Source organism: Nycticebus coucang, chromosome 8 (assembly GCF_027406575.1).
Source record: "Nycticebus coucang isolate mNycCou1 chromosome 8, mNycCou1.pri, whole genome shotgun sequence".
NCBI lineage: Eukaryota > Metazoa > Chordata > Mammalia > Primates > Lorisidae > Nycticebus > Nycticebus coucang.
The window spans coordinates 18,838,475-18,849,617 of NC_069787.1; positions in this window are offsets into that span (position 1 = coordinate 18,838,475).

Genomic DNA, 11,143 nt, shown 5'->3' on the forward strand with positions numbered 1-11,143 from the left:
GTTAAATACTGAATGTATTTTCACTCATATGTGGAAGCTACAGAAATTGATTTCATAGAAGAGTAGAAAAGAGGTTACTGGGGGCCTGGAAGGGTGGGGAAGTGGGAGCAACTGGTTAAAGGATGGAAAATTATAGCTACTAGCGCTCATGCTCTTCAGCACCATGGAATAACTACAGTTAACACCAATGTATTATGTATTTTTGGATAGCTAAAAGGGACAGAATAGAATGTTCCTAACATAAAGAAATGATAAATGCTTGAGATGGTGGATATGCTCATTACCATGATACGATTACTATACATTCTGTATATTGAGACATTACTCTGTACCTCATATATAGTACAATTAGTATGTATCAAATAAAAAGTAAGTAAATGGCTTGTGATAGGGTAGGCTAACAATGGAATATTATACTTTTTTAAAATGTTAATATTGAAAGAAATCTTCATTCATATTCTATCATAGAGATAACAAGGTTTACCTGAGCAAAAACTTATAAAACCTTAAAATGACCAGCTATAATTTCCATAAGCTACCATATTATCTACTTCCTAAAAGTATTTTGGGAAACTTATAGTATATGAAATAAGTGAATAAAGTACTATTACCTCAGATTATGATTTTTTCCAAGATTGAATTATTTTCTTATCATCTATAACATAGCTTTATTAACAACAATGTTAGTGGTATTTAGCATTTATTTTACTGGAAATGCCTGCATCTCTGCCATGTACTATGCTTATTTCATAGGCTGATGGACCAAGTGGTCAGATTTGATTATTTTACAGTTTGAAGTCATTGCTTCAGTTTTATTTAGATTGGAGTTTGAGGACTCAGTGGCGCAGACATGGATGATACTATGTATTCCTATTTTTGTGCCATACTCAATGATACACCATCAAACTCCAATCTGAATAAACTGAAGTCTTGACTTTAAACTGTAAAATCATCAAATCTGATGGTTTTCCTTTTTGAAATGTGACATGAGGGACGGCACCTGTGGCTCAAGGAGTAGGGTGCTGGCCCCACACACCAGAGGTGACAGGCTCAAATCTGACCCCAGCCAAAAACTGCAAAAAAAAAAACAAAAAAACCGAAAAACAAAACAAGAAAGAAAGAAAGAAATTTACCCACTTTGGCCTCCCAAAGCGTTAGGATTATAGGCATGAAATGTGACATGATGAAACAGGGCTCCTCTTTACAAAATATAGGGGCAAAAGAAAATGGGAATCTCTGCAGGGAAAGGGCAGTCCAATCACATAAACTGGATGAGATATAATTACAAAGAATTGTGAACGAGAAACCAGCAATTCTTTGAGAGACAAGTGAAGGGCTCAGCTTCAGAAAAAGCCTGAACAGCATCCCAGCTCAGACAATAGTTGAAGGAAAAAAGTGAAAACTTAAAAGTACACCAATTGTTTTAGAAAGAGCACAGAAAGAGCCTATGATCAAATGAAAGAAAATTCAGAACTGAAACCTAGAACTGACGGGAGACACTAGAAAGAGACACATATTTGGAAACAGAGGAGAAGCAGAAACTCTTATCAGAAAGACATAGACTCTTGCATCAGACAGAGATAGCTTCAGAAAGAACCAAGGGCAGCTTTAAAAGGGGACCAGAGAGTATCAACGGGGAGAAGAACTGTCATCAGGAATACCAATAAACTTGCTTTATTTTTGTTGAAGATGAAAAAGCATCTTTGGGGTGACAAGATTTCAGAAGACACACTGACAGATCATGTTTAAAAGCTAAGCAGGTATTCCTATTTAAAGTCATCCTCAAGATATGAGCAGGAAGGAACACACGCAGTACCCAGGCTCAATTATTTTTATTATACAGATAAGGTGTTTTCCAGAAGAGGCAGGGCTTTAAGAGTTTACACTCAAAGTTTACACAAAGATAAAATAAGGAGTATGAAGAATTTATCTCCCAACACCATTACCATTGCTCATTTAAGATACTAACATCTTTAAGGACATTCCCTTGTTTAGTGAAAGTCCTCAAAAGTGAAACAGCTTTTAACAAACCACTTCTAAGGTGACAGGACAGAGAGCCAAAAGGAGGATGGTATAACCAATTAAAACGTCAGAGGACATTTAGATAAAAGGATGAAACAAGGCTAAGACTCTTAAGTCACAGCCCTCAGCTGTACAACAGTGCCAGCAACTTAGGACCAGAAAGGATGTAGAGTTCACATCAACAATACACAGCTAAGACCTCTGCTTGACTCAGAGAAAAAGCACCAATCCCAAGCTGATCCACACTGCAGCTGGAAGTATCTTCTGAGAGGCAGGCAAAGAGAGCTGATGTCACATCAGAGAGCTGATGTCACATCTGCATTCACAGAAAAAGGAAATGGGATGCAAAGAAGTTTGTGCAGGGATTAAAGAAAGCAGTTGTCAAGGACGCAACTCATTTCACATATTCTGTTCCGTTAATACTTTTGGTCAACCATGAGCCCCATCATTTTTTCAGTAAAGTATGATCTCCTTTCCTCCCCCTTCCCACCATGGATATATGCATTTTCATGTAGTTATTAAAGAAAATAAACTTCAAGAAGATCAAACTTTTATCTATCAAAATATAAAAGTACATTGTATGACTATAAGAGAGAAAGAGTATACAGACTGCACTAGTTACTTTTTAAAAAGTAAACACACCTGCTGGGCGGCGCCTGTGGCTCAGTGAGTAGGGCACCAGCCCCATATACTGAGGGTGGTGGGTTCAAACCCAGCTCCTGCCAAACTGCAACAGAAAAATAGCAAGGCGTTGTGGTGGGCGCCTGTAACAGCCAGCTACTCAGGAGGCTGAGGCAACAGAATCGCCTAAACCCAGGAGTTGGAGCTTGCTGTAAGCTGTGATGCCACCACACTCTACCAAGGGTGATAAAGTGAAACTCTGTGTCTAAAAAAAAAAAAGTAAACAGCTGCTGTTTTGCAAGTAATAATTACTTTGAATTCCATATGTGTTTTGGTAAATCAAGATATTTAAAATGTGGAATATATGCATTTATTCCTTATTTCTTTTTCTCCTAGTTACCCATGTATAAATCAGTAGTTTTCAACTTTGTTGCTTTAAAATACTATCTTTCTTTTATTAATAAACTTTTATTTTGGTAACTTTGATTTTTAACAATTACAGATGGCAGGAATGGCTATTGTTTGGATATTTCTTTTCCAATCAGTAAAAATTTTAGCCTTACAGAATAATTTGTCCTTTAAACTTGCTACAAGGCCTAGGTGAAACTAGTTGATACACTGCAGAACTAGTGGCTCTGTTACTTCTCTTAACTCTCTGAACTCCAACAACTACTGACACAGGGTATTCTCAGAGCTCTCTGAGAATAAATTTAAATAAGAGAACTAAGGTGGGGAGGAAGGAGAGTGTGGAGAAGGGAGAAGGGCTTGGGAGCTGGCTGTGGAGAGAACCATAGTTACAGTCATGGGTAAAATTTGTTAAGAGTAGGTGGGGTTAGAAATAAAACATCACTAAAATACATAATATAGACAGCACATATTTGTCTTGTGTGGGCCCTGATTCAATCTAAACTGACATAGTGCAAAATATTTGATCAGAAACCTGCCTTGTTAAGACCTTAGTTAGAAGAGCAACGGGGGTGCAGGGCTATAACGTTAACTTTTATTTTCATGTGATATAATATATCTATATATATTATACATATATACTATATTAAGACACTAAAAATAGAACTGAATGATATTTGGTCAACCATTTCCTTCTGTTTATCTCCATATTCACCCCTGCATATACATTTGCAATAGTCTTAAAAAGCTGCATTCAATACTGATTGCCTTCCAGATCCTACATTTGTTAGGAATAAAACTTACTACATGAAAAACCTTGGCATCTGCAGAATGAAAATAAGTAAAAAGCAGTAGTGACAAGATTTTATAAAACAATAGTAATTAATGCATCTTTATACTGTGCATTCAACATTATAGTAATGTAGTATATACAATAAGGATATGGCAAAGTGGAAACACATTCTTCTTAATAAACTATCACAAGAATGGAAAAACAAGTATCTAATGTACTCAGTACTAATACAAAACTAATACAAAACCATATATAACTAACTACATGCCCACATGTATAGTCTAGCCAGGGTTAGGGGAGAGGAGGGAGGGTGATTGGCAGGTTATCACCTACTGTGCACAATGTGAGGGTGTTCAGCCCTGAGTGAAGGGGCTCAACTACAACTTGAACTTTACCTTAGAAATGAAAACAATGTAACTTAAACATTTGTACCCTCATATTAATCTGAAATAAAAATAAATGAATAAATGGATGAATAAACAAAAAAATAAATAAAATGCTTTGTCCTATTTTGGAATACGAGTCTCCCATCTCTGTCTTTCACAGATACATACAAATTATAAGATGTTTTCACCTGACAAAAGTTTTACTGACTATGTATCTATATACAGTTCAGCCAGTTGATATTTTCACATTATCTTTAAGATTCAGGTCAAAGAGGATAACTTTTTCAGAAACATCTCTATATCTTTATTTTTTCCTTTCAGGGCACTAACATGTTTATATCATTTCTCTAACCTATTTTAAATTGGAAAAAGAAAAGCCAGTCCCCAAAGAATACTTGGAAAACATCAAATACACTGGAGTGGTAATCAAATGCAATCCAAGCAGCCTTCCAAGGTGTGTGCGGCATGAATAACATCACCATCCCCAGGGCACTGATGCAGCCTCTGCACTTCTAAGCGCTCTTATCCAGGTCGTCACATTCAACGATAACAGTAAAGATGTAATTCCAACATGGGTATGCTTTACATTTTATTATCCTTATTGGAACTTTCAAGGATGAGAAAATCCTGACTTGGTATTTTTTTGCATCTGCAACCTTTGGATTTTACGGACTGGAAGACAGAATTTCCCCACAACTTTTTCTCTTGCCATGCAAATGTTTTAAGCATTGGAATTCAGTTGCATTGTTTTTTCCAGTGTGCTAACTAAATTAGTTCATGAATATCCCTTCTTCATGTTGCATGGATCTTGCTCTCAGTAAGCAGAATGGTAAAATTCTTTGTTTTACTTTTTTAAAAATAAATAATTTAACTTCCTACCTACTATTCGTATCTTTAATCTTTGGAGAAATTAGAAGAGACAGACAAAGTTTTTCAAAACATTTATTTTGTAGAGACTAAAATGTGAATAATCTCTAAAATCTCGAATAATCTCGTGAAATTAGGAGAGACAGACAAAGGTTTCTGAAACATTTTGTAGAAACTAAAAAATAGGAGAGATACTTCGTTTAACTGACAGACCTATTCTTCGAAAATAATTTTCTTTTATAACTTTTTACATATTCTCTTTAAATAAATCCACTATATTTCAGGATTGCTCAAATTTAAACGTGTATTAGTTAGAAATCTTCAGTTCAGATCCAGCTATCCCTCTCTTAGGTGTATGTCCACACAACCTGTCTAAGAATATCCATAGGGTCATTATTCACTATGGTCTAAAATCGTTCAAACAACACAAATGTCCACTGACTGAAGAATAAGTAAATAAAACGGGGCATAGCCATACAATGGAGTATTATTGGCTATAAAAAAGAATGAGGTGTTGATACATGCTACAATATGAAGAAACCCTTAAAACAAGATGCTAAGCGAAAGAAGCCAGTAATATGGAACATCCAGAATAGGAAAATTCATGGAGACAGAAAGTAGATTAATGTTTCCCTAGATCTGGGGGAGGGTTTAGGAGAAATGGGGAGTTACTGGGAAGAGCTAAAGTGTTTCTTCTAGGATGATAAGTATTTTCTGAAATTGACTGTGGTGATAGTTATATAATTCTGTGAATATATTAAAAACATAGAATCATTGAATCGTATGATGTAAATGTGTTAGTTATACATTGTTTTATGATTATAGCTCAATAAAGCTGATTGGGAAAAGATTGGTTGGTAATTTCACTTTATTTTTTCCCAATTTTTTTCAAATATGCATACATCCGCAGTTGGTTTTGTAATTGGAATTTCAAATGAGAAAATAGGACTATTTGTACATATTTATTAGACAAGGGTTATTTTTATTAAAATTGAAAAAGTCAGTCGTTCATTTTGATTTTAAGTACACAGATGACTATTTAAATACCACATGTTATCCACGGATTCTGGGAAGCCTAAAGCTAAGGAGACATACCCTGGCCATGCCGTTTGTACATCTCAGAGAGGAACTCTGCATTCTTATTTATTCTTGTTTATTCTTCCTGATCTGAAAACCTCTTCACACTGACTCTGGATTTTATTACAGGGGGTAACCTTCTGTAAGTTCAAAGCCAAGGTCATGTCCCTTCAGCTCAAATCCAGACTTGAAGCATAAATCTTTCAGAAAAGATCCCTCTACACTTGCATCACCAAAGCTTCTGACACATGTCACAATGAAGCAACTTTCATTAAGTTACAGCATTGAATGTGGCTTCATTTGACGGACTCTGAGAAATTGCTCTATCTTTCCCCATTCCCATGACAGCTGTCATCATGTCACAAATGGAGAAAACTTAAAAAAAAAAAGGCCTCTTGCTTTCCTGAGAGTTGTCACCACCAGCAGCAACATAATATGCAATGTTACTAAGGAGAAATAAATAGCATTCAGGGAAACTAGAGAAGGCATATATTAGAAGAACCCATATTGCATTGTTAAGAAACACAGCACATGAAAGAAATAAGCAAAAGTGTTTTTCATAAACTCCGGAATATTCCATACAGAGCAGATCTGTTTTGTCTCCAGAATAAACCTCGATTCCTAGGTTCTAGAGAAAGTGCCCTTCCCAGCTAAAAGAGTCAAAATCTTTTACTTCTTATGCCTTTCATCAACTACTGACAAGGCTTGGGTATCAGGCAAAGATATAACAGATCAATTTAGGACAGAAGGCAAAGATTTAGGACAGAAAGCACAATATAGGATATAAGATTGAAGACAATACACAATGAGACACAAACTTGTTCACTTGACAGGGGTATAGAATTATCAGTCTAGTAAAATCCATTTCCTCTTCTGATTTTAAATAACAACTCAGTGAGAAAAAGATGCCCAAGAAATTCCTTAGTTAAAAAAAAAATCAATCTAGACTGAAGGAAGAATTTCAATGTTCTTTATCCTTATGACTTAAGACCATTTGCAGAATGCCAAGACTGACATCAAATGGGAGCTAATCACAAGTTCAGAATCCAAAGCCCCACCCCGTCCTACAGAATCAGAACCTGCACTTCACATACTCACGTTTGAGAAGCACTGCCCAAATCATTCTTCATCTACTGTTACTACCTTATGTTCAGACATTTGGGCCACTGAAATAATAAATTTCTTATTATTAGCAGTCATTAAGGCAAATTAACAGGAGAAAAGAAATGTAATACAAGATAATACATATTGTATTGCTAAATTAATTGTAATCCAAAGTTCAAAACATGATTTCTCACACGAGAGCTACGCTAAAGCCTTAATATTGATGTCAGGCTGAGAGATATTCTAAATCAATTGATATTTAAGACTACATCATTTGTTAGAGTCTCTGTGGAAAATGTAACCACCTTGTTAATACTGAGTATAGATTTTTAACTTTAAAATGCTGCATCAATTTGAAGCATGCAGCGGCTTTGCATAAAGGTGCTTAGAAGGCGGTGCTTCTACAGAGTATAAGAGGTAAAGAGCTTGTGTTGTGCTGGTAGGTAAGGTGATACACCTCATATTTGTGAGCTACACCTCGTGTTTTACCTACATACTGCTTAGGAAGGCTACATGCCTACCCCATCTTAGGTCAGTAGAGGATTTGCCTGCTAATAATGGAGAAATAAGCCCCCGAGTGCTGTGTGTTTGATAAAGGAAGCAGAGCTATTATAGAGGGCCGTGGAGGCTACAGGCTCTGTTCATCCCTCTCGTCATTTCCTAGGATCATACAGGCTTAGGACCTCTTTACCAAAGCCTAGAGCCAGCTCCCTTTAGTGGTAAGCATTACCACACATGTGTCTCTAAATGACATCACATGTCCCCACAATTAACCACAACAATTAATTGTCCTCAGCCCTTGGACATCAAAAAAAGGAAAAAGCTGTCATCTGCGTTGTACATCCCTCTAACTGGCTACTTCAAAACTTAGGTAAGCTCCAGAGTTACCGAAGGGAAGTTAGAAAGGAGAGAATGGTCAATACGCTTGGGGGGAAAGAAATTACAAGGTAGACAGACACTATATATTTTAGTACCAATTTTCTTTTACACATTGAAATGAAAATAGTGCGCTAAAAGCTCCTTTGCACTTAGTTGCTATAATATTTACTTCTAAATTATTGTCTTTAATAGTAACCACACTTTGCAGTTATAAAACATCTTGTTCCAAAAAACTCAAAATGTTTCCCTACATGTTAATTCAACACTACTTAAGACTATATCCTAGAGAGGGATGGCTGTACTCTTATCTAGAGAGTTACAAATGGCTTTCAGAATAGTCAATTTGATCAACAGTCGTTGAAGGGAGATAGAAAGGAAAACTCCTTAGAAATGAGTAACTTGTCTGGGAGGCTCAGCTTTGTCCATCACAGCAGAATGAAGCAGAGGCTATCTTAGTAGTGTGGTGGCCTAATTACAAAATCCTGCCCTCAAACAAACAAGAGTTTGCCTCAAATGCTTAGCTATTTTAGGCCCACATAATTTTGCATTCACAAAAATATCTGAGAAACTGCTTCATTCTCCTACTTCACAGGCCCTTTATGGGATCAAGTTCAAGACCGCAGAAGTATGTTCAGCTGGGAAAAAGAGCCAACAGAGCAAAGGGAAGTAGTGAGACGAGAGAAAAGCCCCCCCAAATTCTAAAGATGCCCTGCAGAAAACGTATGTCTTCTCATCTCCACAGATGTATATGCCATAGTAGAATGCACGCACTTTCATAAGAGCAGTGATGTTTTTGATTATTTTGTTCATTTCCTAATCTCGTTCATGTAGACTAGCATGAGGTAACTGTTAATACAATATATGGAAATGAATAAATGAACATAGGCCACTTGTCCTCCAGAAGGGGGTCCCACCTGGTGATTCTATGAGCTGGTACACAAGAAATTCTTGACTATGCTTAAACCCCAAAACATTATGTGCCTTATTCCTTCATCAGGTACAAACCTAAAATACCTACTAGAAAACTAGTAGAAAACTAGAAAACTGTCTGTGTTTTTTGTTCAAAAACAAATGTGTATTTAACCAGTTTTTAATCCCTTGAACGTGGGGAATCAATAATAAACATCCTCTACTTTCTTAATTCATCAATATCTATAGAAAATTTTATGATTGGCAACTTTAGGCCCCAATTAAAAATGAAAACATTAAACAAAGTATCTTTATTTATAGTGTCACTAACTTCATACTTCTATCTGTAATATGAGTTATGAACTCTGACCTTTACACACTGATGACCAGTAAGAAACACTAGAGTCTAAAGAAAGCCTTGTAGGAATCCTGACAAGCTTTGCTGCCCTCCCCCACTTAGATTCCTCTCTACAAGTCACTGAATGAATTGACATCCTTTCTCCCTTTGAGGTAGCACAGATACCACTTTGTGTTGTAAATACCTTATTTTCTTCCCCACCAATAAGAAATCCCTCAAATAACTTGCCACGAGGTTGAAAACCAGATGTGCATGAGTTTAATAGATGCGTTTGGTTTGCAAACATATAAAAAATAAGTAGCGATATTTAAAAATTTGTGAGCTATGGCAACACTGGCTTCCATGGCAACAGCATGTTGGAGGGACACTATGAACTATTCTGAACAGACACTGTGGACAACCTCCTGTCTGACAACTGGTCCACCTCCCTCTTCATAGTTTCAGTCTGGTTGCTGCAGGTCTTTCCAGTTCCTTGGCTCGTAACGGACCTCTGGCTTCATGGAATAGGTATGGAATCTGAAGAGAAATGCAGAAATGACTGGCTTATCAGGAAGAAGGCACATATGGGGCTCTGGAAATCCTAGGTTCCATTTATAGTCAACTAAAAATGACTATTCTATCGTGGGTGAGCCTCTGCACTTACTAGAAAAGGAACAGACAGGACAATCTGTAGATCACTTCTAGACCTAAAATTCCGTGACTGACTGTTTCCTCAATGGCTAGAGTTATCCTTAGACACACAATAACTTATGGGAGGACTGCTTGTAAACGACAGCATAGTATGCCTTCTAAAAATATACTATCTAGGCATAAGGATTATTTTGAGCTAATGACACTTGAAAAACAACAGCTGCAAGAAGGGTCTTCCGATTTCATTTTAAAAGCAGGAGATAAAACTCCCATGTGAAAGATACTCTCTTTAAAGCAGAAAAAAGAAACATCACCAGAGACAGGGACTCAACATGGAGGAAATTCTGTACAAACAGACCTTGTTAAAATAACTCTTATCTTCCTTTAGTTTCCTTGTGTATTATTATAGTTACCTTTCCACATTGCCTCTGCTTGTTCAACCTAACAAATAACCACTTAGGCTTTTACCACTTCTTTGGGTTTTCATTTCCTATGGGCAAATCCCAAGTGCATGCAAAAAAATCTGCATGTTTTTCTCTCCTTTGTTTTTCCTCAGCTTAATTCTCAACCCCTGCAGGAGACTCTATGAGGGCAAAGGTAACATTCTACCTCTGCTACATTTGTCTGTCACTGGCACAAGTTCTGCTACATTCAAGAAACTCTTCTACAAAGGATTTTTTAAAAACAGAAAAAAGGAGGATTATCAAATGAGCCTTGTGTTAAACAACTGTATCTATGGCTTGGCGCTCAGTGAGTAGGGTGCCCGCCACATACACTGAGGCTGGCAGGTTTGAACCCAGCCCAGGCCAGCTAAACAACAATGACAACTGCAACAAAAAAATACCCGGGTGTTGTGGCAGGCAGTAGTCCCAGCTACTTGGGAGGCTGAGGCAAGAGAATCGCTTAAGCCCAAGAGTTGGAGGTTGCTGTGAGCTGGGACGCCACAGCACTCAACCGAGGACAACATAGTGAGACTCTATCTCAAAAACAAAACAAACAAACAAAACCAATCAAAAACAAAACAAACAAACAAAACCAATTATATCTATAAAACTATGTGTTTTATTTGTAGTTATTTATATTTTTCTCATT